Source organism: Vicugna pacos, chromosome 10 (genome assembly GCF_048564905.1).
Source record: "Vicugna pacos chromosome 10, VicPac4, whole genome shotgun sequence".
Lineage (NCBI taxonomy): Eukaryota > Metazoa > Chordata > Mammalia > Artiodactyla > Camelidae > Vicugna > Vicugna pacos.
In genome coordinates, this window is record NC_132996.1 from 18,144,394 (window position 1) to 18,157,589 (window position 13,196).

Sequence of the window (13,196 nt, forward strand, 5' to 3'; positions counted from 1 at the left end):
TTATTAATTAAGAAAAGACTACTGTAAATAAGAACTTACATTTGTATTATTTTTGTTTGCTGAATTATAGCTGCATATCCAAAGAGCCTGGGTGTACACAGTCCTTTAAGGAATGACATGATGCTATTAATATTGATTATTATGTGAAGGCCTGACCAGTTGTAAAATAATTAAAAGAAGGGTTTCTGCTAAACCTTTTGGAATGCGAGTCTTTGGGCAGAGACTGGCCCTTGTAACTGGGTGCTTCATTGAGCAGTCTTGAGGACTTGTGATCTTTGAATTGGTACACTGTCTGAAGAGGAAAATTTTATGTATGACTCTCTAGATGACCTCTTTTAAAGGATCTGTTTTAAAGAATATAGTGATTACAATAAATAGCAAGTTGGGTTTCTGTATGGTCTGTGTGTGGGTTGAAATCGAGCTGTTTAAAAATTCAGGTGATTAGAAACAGAAGTAAGTTTAGAGATACTCTTGTAGCCTCATACTCATGAGAGGTTCTTATGTAGAGATATTTGTTCAGTGGAAGCAGAGGCTGAATGTCTTGCCCCCGGCCCAACAGAAAGGCTCTAGAACCCAGTGATTTGACTCCCTGTGCTTTTTCCTTTATAACATTTTATCTGTACTTTAAGAAATTAAATATTTAACATAGAATAATTTTACCTTATGTTATGGACTGAAATGTGCCCCCCCCCACCACCAGTTTGTGTGTAGAAGCCCTATCCTCCAGCACCTTAGAATGTGACTATGTTTGGAGCTAGAACCTTTACGAGATAACTAAGGTTAGATGAGGTCATAAGGGTGGTGTCCTTATAAGAAGAAGAAGAAGGGGTACCAGGGATGCTCTTGTACAGAGGGTTGACTATGTGAAGAGGCAGCAAAAGGGCTGCCATCTGTAAGCCAAGGAGGGAGGCCTCAGGAGAAACCAACCCTGCTAGCACCTTGATCTTGGACTTCAAGCCTCCAGAACTGTGAGAAAATAAAATTTCTACTATTTAGGCTACCCGGTCTATGATATTTTGTTACAGCAGCCCTTGCAAACTAAGACACCTGATATACTTTCCAATTAATGAAAAAAAAAGCACACTGACCTTGTTTCTTGATTATGATACATTTTAAGTGTATATTGTATATTTTGATACTTCCCCACAATATTTACTTAGTATTTGCAACTTTAGTAGAGTACTTCTCTCCTTACAGGCAAGAACTGTGCTTTATTCTTCTTTACTTCCCCTCTGCCCAGAATAGTGCTTGAAATGGAATAAGGGCTTAGTACCAATGTAAATAAATAAATAAAAGAAATGAGATTTTTTCCGTATGAGTATATCTTTCTCAGAGCTGAATCATATGCCTTTGATGTCAAACCTTTAACTTTTTTTTTATCAGGAAAAAAGTCTTTATTGAGATATCCCTTCAATTTTTCTTAACTTTGATACGATGATTTCTCTTACATGCCTTTGGCTATAAAAGTTGTGGACAGTAGTTGTGGACATAACCCTTTTATAAAGGTCAGGGACTATTGACAGCTACTTCCTGCAGTGTCAGGAGGCCTTTATATCAGGGTCTTCTCATGGGTATGGTTTCTATCCATTATAATAATTCTTGTTCTCAGGCTGTTTCCTAATGCTCAGTGACGTCTCTATTTAGCAAAGTCATGTGAGAACTAGGGACCACATTGTAGTGTTTCCTGCTCTCCGTCTGGTGTCACACACATATCTGATCCATCCTGGAGCATGGCAGTCAGTCATGCTTGCCAGCAGACAAATGCCACCTCTGTGAGGTGCGGTGTTTGTGTACTACACCACGTGGTGTAGTCCTTATTTGCATCTGAAATCCTTCCATCTTCAGTTTTCAGTTCATGGGGCAAAACTGTAGCAAACACTATTCTCTTGATTATATATTTATCTCACTCAATTACTAGCATTATCTTTTTCCTCTCTTTCTTTGAATATTCCTTTTTGAGGGCATCTAATGTGCATATGTATGAGGAAGGGGAAATTAATAGTAACCACAGTTCTGATCCTCAAGAATTGATTCAGAACAAAACCTGGTAAGTAGAAAGCAAAGTGATATTAGGCATTAAGAAATGTTTCAGAAAAATGTTTCAGTGCAGAGTGACCTGGTACATTTTGAATTCCTGGAGGCTAATCAGAAGCATGAAATAGAGTTCATTTAAGAAAGCAAGAAGGTTTGAAGAAGTTCATAGCACAGATTGGAAGAAAGAGGGGAGGGACTAGGGTAGGGTATATATAGCTCAGTGGTAGAGCACATGCTTAGTATGCAGGAGGTCCTGGGTTCAAATGCCAGTACCTCCATATAAATAAATAAACCTAATTACTGCCCCCTACCCAAAATATATATAAAAAAAAAAAGAGGAGGGATTTTTTTAGAACACTAAATGGTACTAATTGAGGTACTCAAATAAGAATTAGAAATTTTTGTTTAGGAAAATATATTGAAAGTTGAGTGATGGAATTTAGGTATTCTACCAAGTATATGAAAAACTGAGTTTGGAGAAATAATAACTAGCATTTACTGGAAACTGCACTAGAGGTTCATACTCATCCATATTATCATTCAATCCCCATAACAGTCCTATAAAATGAGTTACAGCATTATAGTTTACTGATGAGGAAACTGAAGCCTCAGACTGGGTTACCTATTCCAGCAGAAGTGCTAGTTAGAATTTGGACCGGATATGCCTGACTCTAATTTTCATTTTCACACAGTGTTTTGTAGAAGGCAAAGAAAAATGAAATAAAATGTGTATCAGGGTCCAGTGAGGAAAACAGAAACAATTTTAAGTATTCAAAATAGAAGGAATCAAAAAAAAAAAAACCATGAATAAATTACCCCATCCATGGAAAAGCTAGGAAACAAGCAGGCAGTGGCCGGCAACCGGGAGATTAATGGCAGGAAGGCACTCCCGTCACTACTGGAAGATTCAAGGGATGGGTGTGGGAGGGGTGGGGGGTGGGCAGGGCCCAACCACAGGAATCGGGAACCTCTGCAGTCCTGTTCAGCAGAACAATAGCCAACGAAGTCATGATACTGCTGCTGGAGATTTCATAGCGAGCAAATATACAGGGACACGCGCCTCGACTTCTCTCTTCTTCCTGTGGTTTTTATTACTGGTGAGAGGGATTCACTATCAACTTGTAGAATTCTTATGGAGGTTGGTTTTTTCTGGCTTTCACATTTTAGATGGTCTAACATAGGGAAACACACACACACACACACACACACACACACACACATACACACACAAACAAACCTCAGGGCCCGTTGTTTATTAGATCCACAGGGGAGAGTTTGGTTATGAGGTGAGATAAAACAGTTCAATTTCATGATAACGTAATTTTTCAGAGTTTGAATACTATGTAACCTTAAGGATTGGAAAGGCAATGGAATGTCATTAAGTTGAGAAGTATTTTATGTAAGAAAAGACTACTTTATAATGTCCTAGAATGTGGGAAAGATAAGTTTTTTAGACTCTGGGTAGTTTGTTATTTGAGATCTGCAGGCACAGAGTGTGGGGGGAAAGGTTGCTTACTGCAAGCCACAAATTGATGTTAACCAGGGAGCCACGTATTCAAAAATGATTTGGAAAGAATCATGCTGTATTTTTGGACAAAGGCCTTTACCTCTAGGGACAGGGATTTGACAGCCTCTCCTGGAGAACTGTGCTTGCAGGCAGCATTTCATGTCTGACCTTAGGCGAGCAGGCAGAGCTGGAATCAGAGGCTGACTGAGTGGCTGCCCATGTGCTTCTGGCTTGAGCCAAATTTCCTGTTCATGAAAATGACTGACAGACCCACTAGGCACTGCTCTTAAAGGAAGATCTCTGTTCAGTGCTTCAGATCTTATAAATGAGTGAAAAGGCTCCCTGAGGTATCGGAATTGCTGCTGGTCCAAAGAATACAGATAATATAGAATGAAAGATGACTTTGAAATGTGTTTTCATTTTCAGAAATCCTACCATGTATCTGATGGTCTCTCAATGTGCCTTTCATTTATTTGGAAAGTTTCAATGCCTATGGCAGACAAAACTATAGCCAATGATAGCAGGAGTGAGCTTCAGAAAAGCAAGGGTAATAATATATGTAGGGGAGAAAGAGAGCATCTTGATAACCTGTTGGAACTGCAAGATGAGCTGTGCTTGCCTCCACTTGCCCCCTCTCTCCAAAGCTGCTTGGGTGGCGGTGGAACTTTTGGCCTAATGATTCTGGAATCACCTCTATGTTCTGCTTCCCAGGCTCACCATAGTTCACCATTAATGCATCTAGAAGGACATTTGTTCACTCAGGAAAATTTGTTGAGCACTTCCTGTGTTCCAGGAACTTAGCTAGACAAGGAGGACACAAATATGAAAAGGGTGCTTTCTAGTCACCAAGTGCTGCTTTCCAGGAAATCACTGGATACTGGAGCTCCTTAAACTGAAGTAGGACGGGATGATGGCTCAGGGTTCAGAAGCCTGGGGTTCTGTCCCTCTCTCTGCTGCAAAGAGACCTTTGTGCGACCTTGAGCAAGTCACTTCCCCTCCCTGGGCCTCAGTTTCCATGTCTCCCCAATGGGATGACTGTGGATGCTGGTAAATCCCTCTAGGGATTGTTGAGGATGTGAGAGATAATGCCTGGGGAAGAATCATGAAGAGATAAAATGTTCAACAAATGAAAGCAGTCTTCATCTCAACAACACAAAAATCTTAAATGTTTTTTATCTAGAAATACCATACTCTGAAATTCTCAAAGCCAAACACCACTTAATTGAGTGAGATGGAAGAAAAAGAAACAGAAGTTGTTAGGTTGCACTAATAACTCATATTTAACCAAAATGATTCTATGTGGGGCTTGATACCTCATGCTTTGTTTAAGTGGTGTTGTGGAAGTCTTAACAACAATGCTGTGAAGGAGGAATTGTTATTCCCATTTGACTGAAGACAAAATAGTCTCAGAGAGATGATGGAGCTTGTCAGAGGTCACGTGCCTGATAAATGCCTGAGTCGGGATTTGAAACCAGGTCTGACTGGCATGTTCAGTCCCACAAACCAAACCACCTCACATGAACCAAACCCTAGAGAAGTGTCCGTGCAGAGCCGGCACTGCCTGCGTTGTGACATAGGCAGCCTATCAGTAAACATTCTGAGACATACCATGCAAAGCCCTAGACTCCCTGTGTATTGGGGAGAGGGGTGGAGAAGCTTCAAAGTAGATTTCTGGACAGAGAACAAGAAAAAGAAAGTAGTATAAAGGAAGCCCAGACACTGGCAACAGAGACTGTGGTATGAGGGGAGCAAACTGGAAGCGGATGAACACCCAGGCTGAGCTAAAGAATAAAATTAACACTCCACCAAAGGCCAAAAAGAATACATGTGCTAAATGCCACAGGGGAGTTATCTCCTACTCTTCAGCTTGTCATTTGATATCAGCCAATACTTTTTTTTTTGAGTCCTTGATATTGTAGCCAAAGTAGAAAATAAATACAGATTGCACCTATCCTGTCCGTGGTGCCTGATTAAATATCTGCAATGCAATAAAACTATAGTTTCCAGAGTATTTTTTATTCATGAGGGAATCTCACCATGAAACAAATTGCTTGGGGGATGGAAAAGCTGTGTTTATCCAGGCTAAATCAGATGCTTTCTATTTGAAATGTGTAAATTCGAGATACTTTGTTCCCGGTTTTGTTGGTATAGATGTTTTCTGAAACCTGCATCTGAAAACAAGTCAACATGTAGAGCTGGGATATTTTGTCACTTAGAAAACAGTATCAAGAGCTTAACTTGTTCATATCAAGGACCTTTTCCTTTTCCTCTGGATTCAACAATAGGATGATTGCATAGCTTGGGTTCACAGTGAAATTGTTTCTCAAAACCCTTCCTCTCTCCTCAAAACCCTGTCTTCCTGGCTTAATTGATGCTCTTGGTGCACCTGCAGATAATGGCATGGTGCTGTGACTTCGGCTCATTTCCTACCAGCTGCACACGCTCATCTGAGAGCCCTCAAACCCTCCAGTGGTTGGGCCGCTTGGAGGCTGATAAACTTTGAGCAGAAATCTCTTAGTCAAGGGGGGAGGGTATAACTCAGAAGTAGAGCACATGTTTAGCATGCACAAGGTTCTGGATTCAATCCCCAGTACCTCCATTTAAAAAAAAAATGGACAAGGATGTAGAGAATCAATTCACAGAAGAGCAAATCAAAATGAATAGAAAGCTCTTAGTTAATCCCTGTTCCTTGGCTGCTTGTATCTTCACCTCTTCTTCTTCTAAAAATTTGAGTACTTGTGTTTTTTTTAATTCTTGGGTTGAAATCAAACATTTAGCCCATGATTCTTAAGCTTTTCTAGTAATGTTTGTCTGTAAAGCAGTGAAGAACTGACAGGGGTACATAGGCAAAATTTGGCTTAACAACAGGGGTTCCTGATTCTCTATTTAAGTATCACCACCTCACAAACATAGGAGTGTAAGTCTGGGAGAACGTGGATAGCCTTAAGAAAACCAAGGAGAGCCTCAAATTGATATGAATTCTCCCAGCTGATCATAGCACTGAAGCACGTTTTAAACTTGATTCCCTGAACATACCTTTCTTCCTACTCAGTCGCCATATGACATGGACTCATCTCTGCTTCCTGTGCTCATAGGGTGCTTTCTTCTGCCAGAAATACTTTTCCTTCTCTTCCTGTTTGATAACTTTCATCACCCTTCAGACCTCTGCTAAATGTTACTGAAAGTATCTTCAGAGACCCCACCACAAATCCCCCAAACTAATGTGGTCTGCATCAGTGATTTATCTCTGCATCGTGATAAAGAGAAACCCGAGGTTGGGAAAGTTGGCGCTGCTTGTTTAAAAGCGACCCAGTGGCAGACTTGATACTGGAATCTGTGTTCATAGAATTCCACAGCCCATGCCTTCTGCTCTCTAACTCTGACCTGCTAGAAGGAGAGCTTGAGATGAGAGCGATAGAGCAGCTGCTGGTTTGACTGCGGCGTCTCCGAGTTCCAGAGTTCAGGCTCCCTAGAGGCCTCTCATTAGCACTCGGTCCATCCCAAGCCTGAGCTGGAGCTGAGACTGCAGGGCCTGGTCCTGAGACCCCAGCCATGAGATTGAGGGTTTGTGGGGCAGGGAGGTTGGCATAGTGGTCCATTGGCAGGACTTTCACAGCCCTTCTCCCAGAGCTGTAGCCACCACAGCTAAATAAAGGTTAATACTGACTCAAGGAGGCAAACCTGAGCAGCAGTGAGTGGCACTGAGCTCTCCCCTCCCGGGCCTTTCCAGGACCCTTCCTTTGGCAGCTACTTCACAGGGCCCCTGTTGAGAGAGAATCAGATCTTTCCTTACATTCACGTTTTGTGTGACAGTGTTCAAAGCCCTTTTCCACAGGAGCTTCACTTGACCCTCACCAAAGCTTCCTGAAGTCAGCAGACCAGGTACTATTATCCTCATGGTTCTTACGCCTGTCAAATGGAGTCACCTAGAGGTTAAGTGATTTACTCGGTGTCACATAGCCAGCAAGTGATTGCACTGGGACTAGAAGGACAATCTCCCGATTTATGCTTCAGTGCATTCTTTGCTGCATCAGACCATCTCAAAAGCAGCATGGCGATGACCTTCCTCCATCTGTCTGCCTCATGGGAGGAAGACAGTATCTCAGCTGCATGGAGGGACCAGCCTTCCGTACACAGGCACTGTTAGAGAGATCACAAGAGCAGAATCTTACTCTAGTCCTGCTTTGACCAAACTCTGGAATCAGACTGCCTAGCTTCAAATCTCAGTTTCTCTGCTTACTGGCTGTGTATGGGGCATGTGCCTCAACTTCTGGATGTCTCAGTTTTATGTCAGTAATATAAGGGGAATAGTGATAACACCTACCATGTGGGACTGCAGTGAGCATTAAATGAGTTATTCCCTGCTTTACCTAGAGGAATGCCTGACATATAAGAAGCAGTCTATTAATATTAGTTTGTAGTAGGAGTTGAAGAGTTTAATTAGCTCCGTCATTTTGTGTGCTGTCCCATTTTAAATGAAGGTCACCCTACCTAGACAGTCCTCCTCATAAATTACGCTTTCTTGGGACCAAGGATTGTATGTTTACCATGTATACCATGACATTCAGGGCATTTCTGACGTCTTCTTTCTGTTGTTCTTTCTATACTGTAAAAGGCTGATAGAGAAGACTACACTGTCTTTCTTTTGGGCTTCCCAATTGATTTGAGTTCATTTGCTGAGCAGAAATAATCGACATGACATAATGTAATGAATTACCAGTTCCACTCAGTGGCCCAGCTTCTCTCTGGTAATCATCTCCTCTTTCCCAGCCCCCTTCACCTGTCATGGAAATTATCCCTTAGTAGGCTCGTTTTATAATAGTAATATTCCATAAATGCTTAGTCACAATGCTAAGCCTGATGGTCAGCAGGAGAAAGAGGAGAGCTTTCTACATGGTAGTATTTTTTCAAACAGGTCTCTGCTTTTCTGTGTTAAGTGAGCAGCAAGACTCACTGACTCTGAATCCCAGCAGGGGCATGCCTCTAATTGCCCTGACTAGCCAGGAGCCCAGGATAGTAAAGTGAAGAGATTACTGACTGCAGGTAGATTGTCTCATGTGTAGACTCCCACCTGCAGAGATCCAAGGCATTAATTGAAAGCATTTAAAGGTGATAGTTGGAAAAACCAGCATCTCCTCTTTTCCGTATTCTGAAGTTTTATTCTGCTATTAAGAGACCCTGGAACCACTCATTGTGAGCATAGAACTACATGTTCAAACGCTTAAACCAGTACTCCCTACTCCCTAGCGTGTACCATTGTGTATCCTACATTTTAAAATCACAAGCCAACAGTACACAAGCAGCTAGAGAGATCTGGCTTGGTAGCTTTGTGGCCTTCTTCAAGTTACCTAACCTTTCTGAACTTCAGGTTGTCCATCTGTGAATTTTCTACTTCATAGAGTTTCTAAGGAATGCAAATGAAATGAGATAAAGCACCGAGCAGAAACAGGCATGTTCTCTCTGCTATCCTCTATTCCCTCCTATTAGGGGAAGCAAGGCTTGTGGGGGAGGACACAATTTGAAGTCATCCTCAGATCGTCACTCACTAATCTCCAGTATGATTAGTGAATACATTTCTCAAATTGGTTTTTATATTTAAAGAAAATTGAGGTTCTGGCAATGACGTAAAGTAAATTAAATTGAAACAAACTCACTCCAGTTTAGTCATATAATCTGAGGTGCAGTGTGGTTCTAATAGATATTTATGCCTTGTTGGCTATCGTGTCCCAGTGTCCTGGCTAGAGCCTGCTACATAACAGATACTTGATAAATGTTTGTTGAATAAACTAATAAGTGGTATGTAGTTATAATGATCCAAGGCACCAATTGGAAGCATTTTAAACCTGACAGAATGACCAGTAACTCCTTTTCTCTGTATGCTCAATTTGAGTTTCATCATTTAAAAATTCACAGACTATGGATCATGTTTACAGCCACTAAAATATAATTGACCTGAAAAGGGAGCATTACATACAAGCATGGCATTAGCCATCATTCCCTTTCATTCTTACACCAGCAATACAGGCTGCGGTATTAGCAGCTACTTTATGGAGAGTTTAACTGTCCAAAGTCACACAGGTAAGAAGTGGAAGAGCAGAAGTTTGAATCTGAGTATGTCTGGATCCAAAGCCAATGTTTATTTCACCACATCAGATTAGATAAATATTTAGGAACATTTTTAACTGAAGAAATGCCAACCTCTGTACCACTCAAGTGAAATAGTTTCCTGAATTCCAAGCTCAGTTTGAATAATAAAAGGGTGTCCCTTCTGTGAGGACCAGCACTTTAGGAATAGGTAGATTCACCTTGGAATTCTGAAGAGGTGAGGAGGTAGGGTGTGAGTTGGTCCAAAGGACAATGATTGGTCTTAAAAGAGATTATCACTGTCTTTATACTAATATTTAGTGCATTAAGGCATATTGCCATCGTCCCTTAGATGTTTAGAATTTTTCAACGTAAAGCAGAATTGTTACAGGGTCAAAGAAGTAGATGGGGTTGGTGGAAACAGCTTTGAAAATGTTTGCAGTGTTCTGCCTGGAGGAAGTCTGGTGAGGAGGAGGAGGAGGAAGGAAGTTGACCATAGCTCAAACAGAGGCTATGACTATATGTTGGAACAGAAAGACCAGGGGACAGAGTGAAAGATGTTCATAACATGAAGAGAAAAGAAGTGAAAAGATGGAAATGGCTCTGAGAGTTCTCTCTTGGACAGCTTATGCTGTGCCTTCACCTCATGATGTTGTCCATGCACAAGACCAACTGTTGGCTCGATAAGACGGCTCATTTGTATGCTCTGTGAACTATGACTGGCATATTTACCTGTATATACTCTCTGATGTCAAATATTTCACAGGAAAAAATATCCCCAAACTCAGTATTTATGCCTTGTCACAAAAGCACGGGCTCTGGGTCCAGAATGTCTGGGTTCAGATCCTGGTTTTTCCAACCTATGTCTTTATAACTAGATCTCAGTTTCCTCACCTTTAAAATAAGGACCCCAGTCACACTCCCTCTTTGGCTAAGAGTGAAGAGTCAGTAAGTTTCATACATGTGAAATCGTTAGAACAGGCCCTGTCATAGAGCAAGCTTTCAATAAATGTTCAATACACCATTATAAGTAACTTTCTTTTTCTTTTTCCCTTATTCTCAAATCTTTTGCCTGTCACTTATCACAGTTTAGAGGATTCTTCCTGAAGTAACTCACTTCCACTGGAACATGCATATTCTTTCTTGCCCTCCTATTTTTTTTTCCTGATTTCTTTTATTTTTGTCTACAACCACAGGAAAACCTGTCTGACTATCTCTCTAGTCTATTTTGGAACCTAAAACATTGAGAAAGAGTAAAAAAATGACCCAAACTTCCTTGGAGAAAAGCCAGCTGGAATTAGTCACCAGTCTCCGGAATCCATGAAGATCTCCATATTGACGTCAGGACTTCCACATCTCCCTTAGCCTCTGCAAACATGTCTCAGTACGTTTTCTTACCTCCAGCATCAGCACTTGATAAAAAACAGTATTCCTTATTTAACTATATTGCCCTTTTTATTCTATTTTACTTAGCTACTCTTGTTGGAGTCATTGCTGTTGCTTTGGAATATTTTTTCCATTGCAAAGGAATGATGTTTAAGCTCTGCTTGAAGTTGCTGTGGGCCAGCTTGTAAACTTAAGGGCCTTTTGTAACATCATTCTGTGAAAATGTGTATTCTTTATCTTGAACAGGTGACTCAAATAGGAACTTTCTTACCTATAGATACATACTTCATGTAGCCATGTTATTTTGTTTAACCTCAACACTTACACAATAGGTATTACTATTTTCATATTACAAATAAAAAATAGGAGATCTAAAAATTTAAATAACTTAACCTAAGTCACGTAGCATTCAGGATAGGAGAAGGAACTGGAGCCCTTTTCTGTTTATTTCTAGTCCACTACACCAACCCCTCCTGCCATACACACATCAGATCAGGGTAAAAATATATTTACAAATGAGAAGTTGGCTAGCTGTTGAGTGGCAGTGATATTGATAATAGAGGTTACAGATTTTTCAGGGATTAGTATGCACCAGACATTATCTTAAGTGCATGATCTCAGTTAAACCTCATAATAGTCATGAGAGATTGCGCTTATCACCAAGTACACACGTAGAAAATGGGGCTCCTACAAGTGAAGAATTTGTCTAAGTCACACCATCAGTGAGTAGCAGATTGAGATTCAAATTTAGATCTGTTTGACTCTAAACTCCACATCCTAATCACCTCCACATTCTGCTTCTTGAATGGCTGGATAAGATGCATGCCTCCTCCCTGGCATGCCACATTGTCATGGGTAGAGTAGACTGAAAACAGGTGGTGACTGCCATTGCTCTTATTCATGAGCAAGACAACACCCAAGGAGAAAAATCAGAGCTAAACAGAAAAGATGTGTGTGTCATGAGTTTACATACGATTCACAAACCCTTGGGAACAGATTACATTGTCCAGAGTCTGGGAGAAAGGAATGGAAAAGCAGGGATGGAGTCCTGGGGTGACACCCACCATCTGGATGTGGAGGGAGGAAAAAGTGGTTGGATAAGAGAGCCTGACTTTCTGGGAGACAATTTGTCTCCCAGAAATGAATCCTCAGGGAGACAATTTGTTACAAGAGAACTTTTGCAATCTGTTAATTGCCTTGAAACTTAATAACATTTGGCAAATTTGGAATTCCTTCTTCAGTTTGTGAAGAGTTTTGCTTTGTATGAATATTAGATTAATAATGTTCTGTATGCAATTTGTATATGCGCTCTGAGTTAGCAGACTGTTTTGATGGTCAGAAATGATGTTTGGTAGAAATTCGAAAGATCTGTGTCAGGTTATAATGATTCTACTCAGGAATGTTATCACAAGGAATGATTTGTGTGTAGTTCTAATTTCTCGGTAATAAGAGATTTTTTCTTCCAGTCTGATCACTAGAGAGCTATTACTTTCTCTTTACTGTTCTTGCTTACAATAATGCCTTCACTGGCTTAAGAGGAGCCCACCAATTTATTTAATGGCTCAATTGTAATTAGCAGGAGAGTTCTATACTGTGAAGTTTTAAACTTTCTTCATAAACAGGTATAAGTGAAAACTACTAGAATGCCCTGAAATGCACTCATTTTGGGAATGCCCCAGATGATTGACTACAATCCAAAAAGAAATTGCAGCAGACTCATTTCCCCACATTTCTACAGCCTACTTTAAATGACTGCCTTAACCCAAATCATTAGGATTCCACCCTTTGAGATTTAGCCATACATCTAAAGTTTTCTTCCTGTTATTACCAAATTACTGGCATATTTTTCTTTCAAAATACACAGCTTTCTTGTTTAAAACCCTTCAATGGATTTCAGGTACTCGGGATAAAATCCATAATTCCTTTTATGTCTTCCATAGTCCTTCGTGATCTGTTCCATTCCCACCACTTCATATTTATCTCCTGTCCCCACCCCCATCCATGCTTCTGCAAAGCCCCTTCCTTCAGCAGGCTTTTCCCACTTGCTGTTCCATCTCCCTGGAATGTCCTTCTCTGCCCTCTCCACATTCTAATTTGCTCCTTCCCTTCAGGTCTCAGGCCTTTTATCATATTCTGTCATAATATTCTGTGCTTCCTTGAGCAAGTATTACAGTATAATTAGATA

At 40.7% G+C, this 13,196-nt stretch overlaps 1 protein-coding gene across 4 annotated transcripts in view; it reads left to right on the forward strand.

Moving 5' to 3' along the window:
- The window catches only part of DLG2 (discs large MAGUK scaffold protein 2), a 1,735,130-nt gene that overhangs the window by 698,767 nt on the left and 1,023,167 nt on the right, over positions 1–13,196 (forward strand). The window contains exon 1 of one of the 4 annotated variants that reach the window (XM_072969080.1): positions 953–968. The exons of the other annotated variants lie outside the window; for them this stretch is intronic. The gene's annotated coding sequence lies outside the window, so the exon portion shown is untranslated. Of the gene's footprint in view, positions 1–952; positions 969–13,196 lie in introns of those variants that run through there. 4 annotated transcript variants of the gene reach the window in all.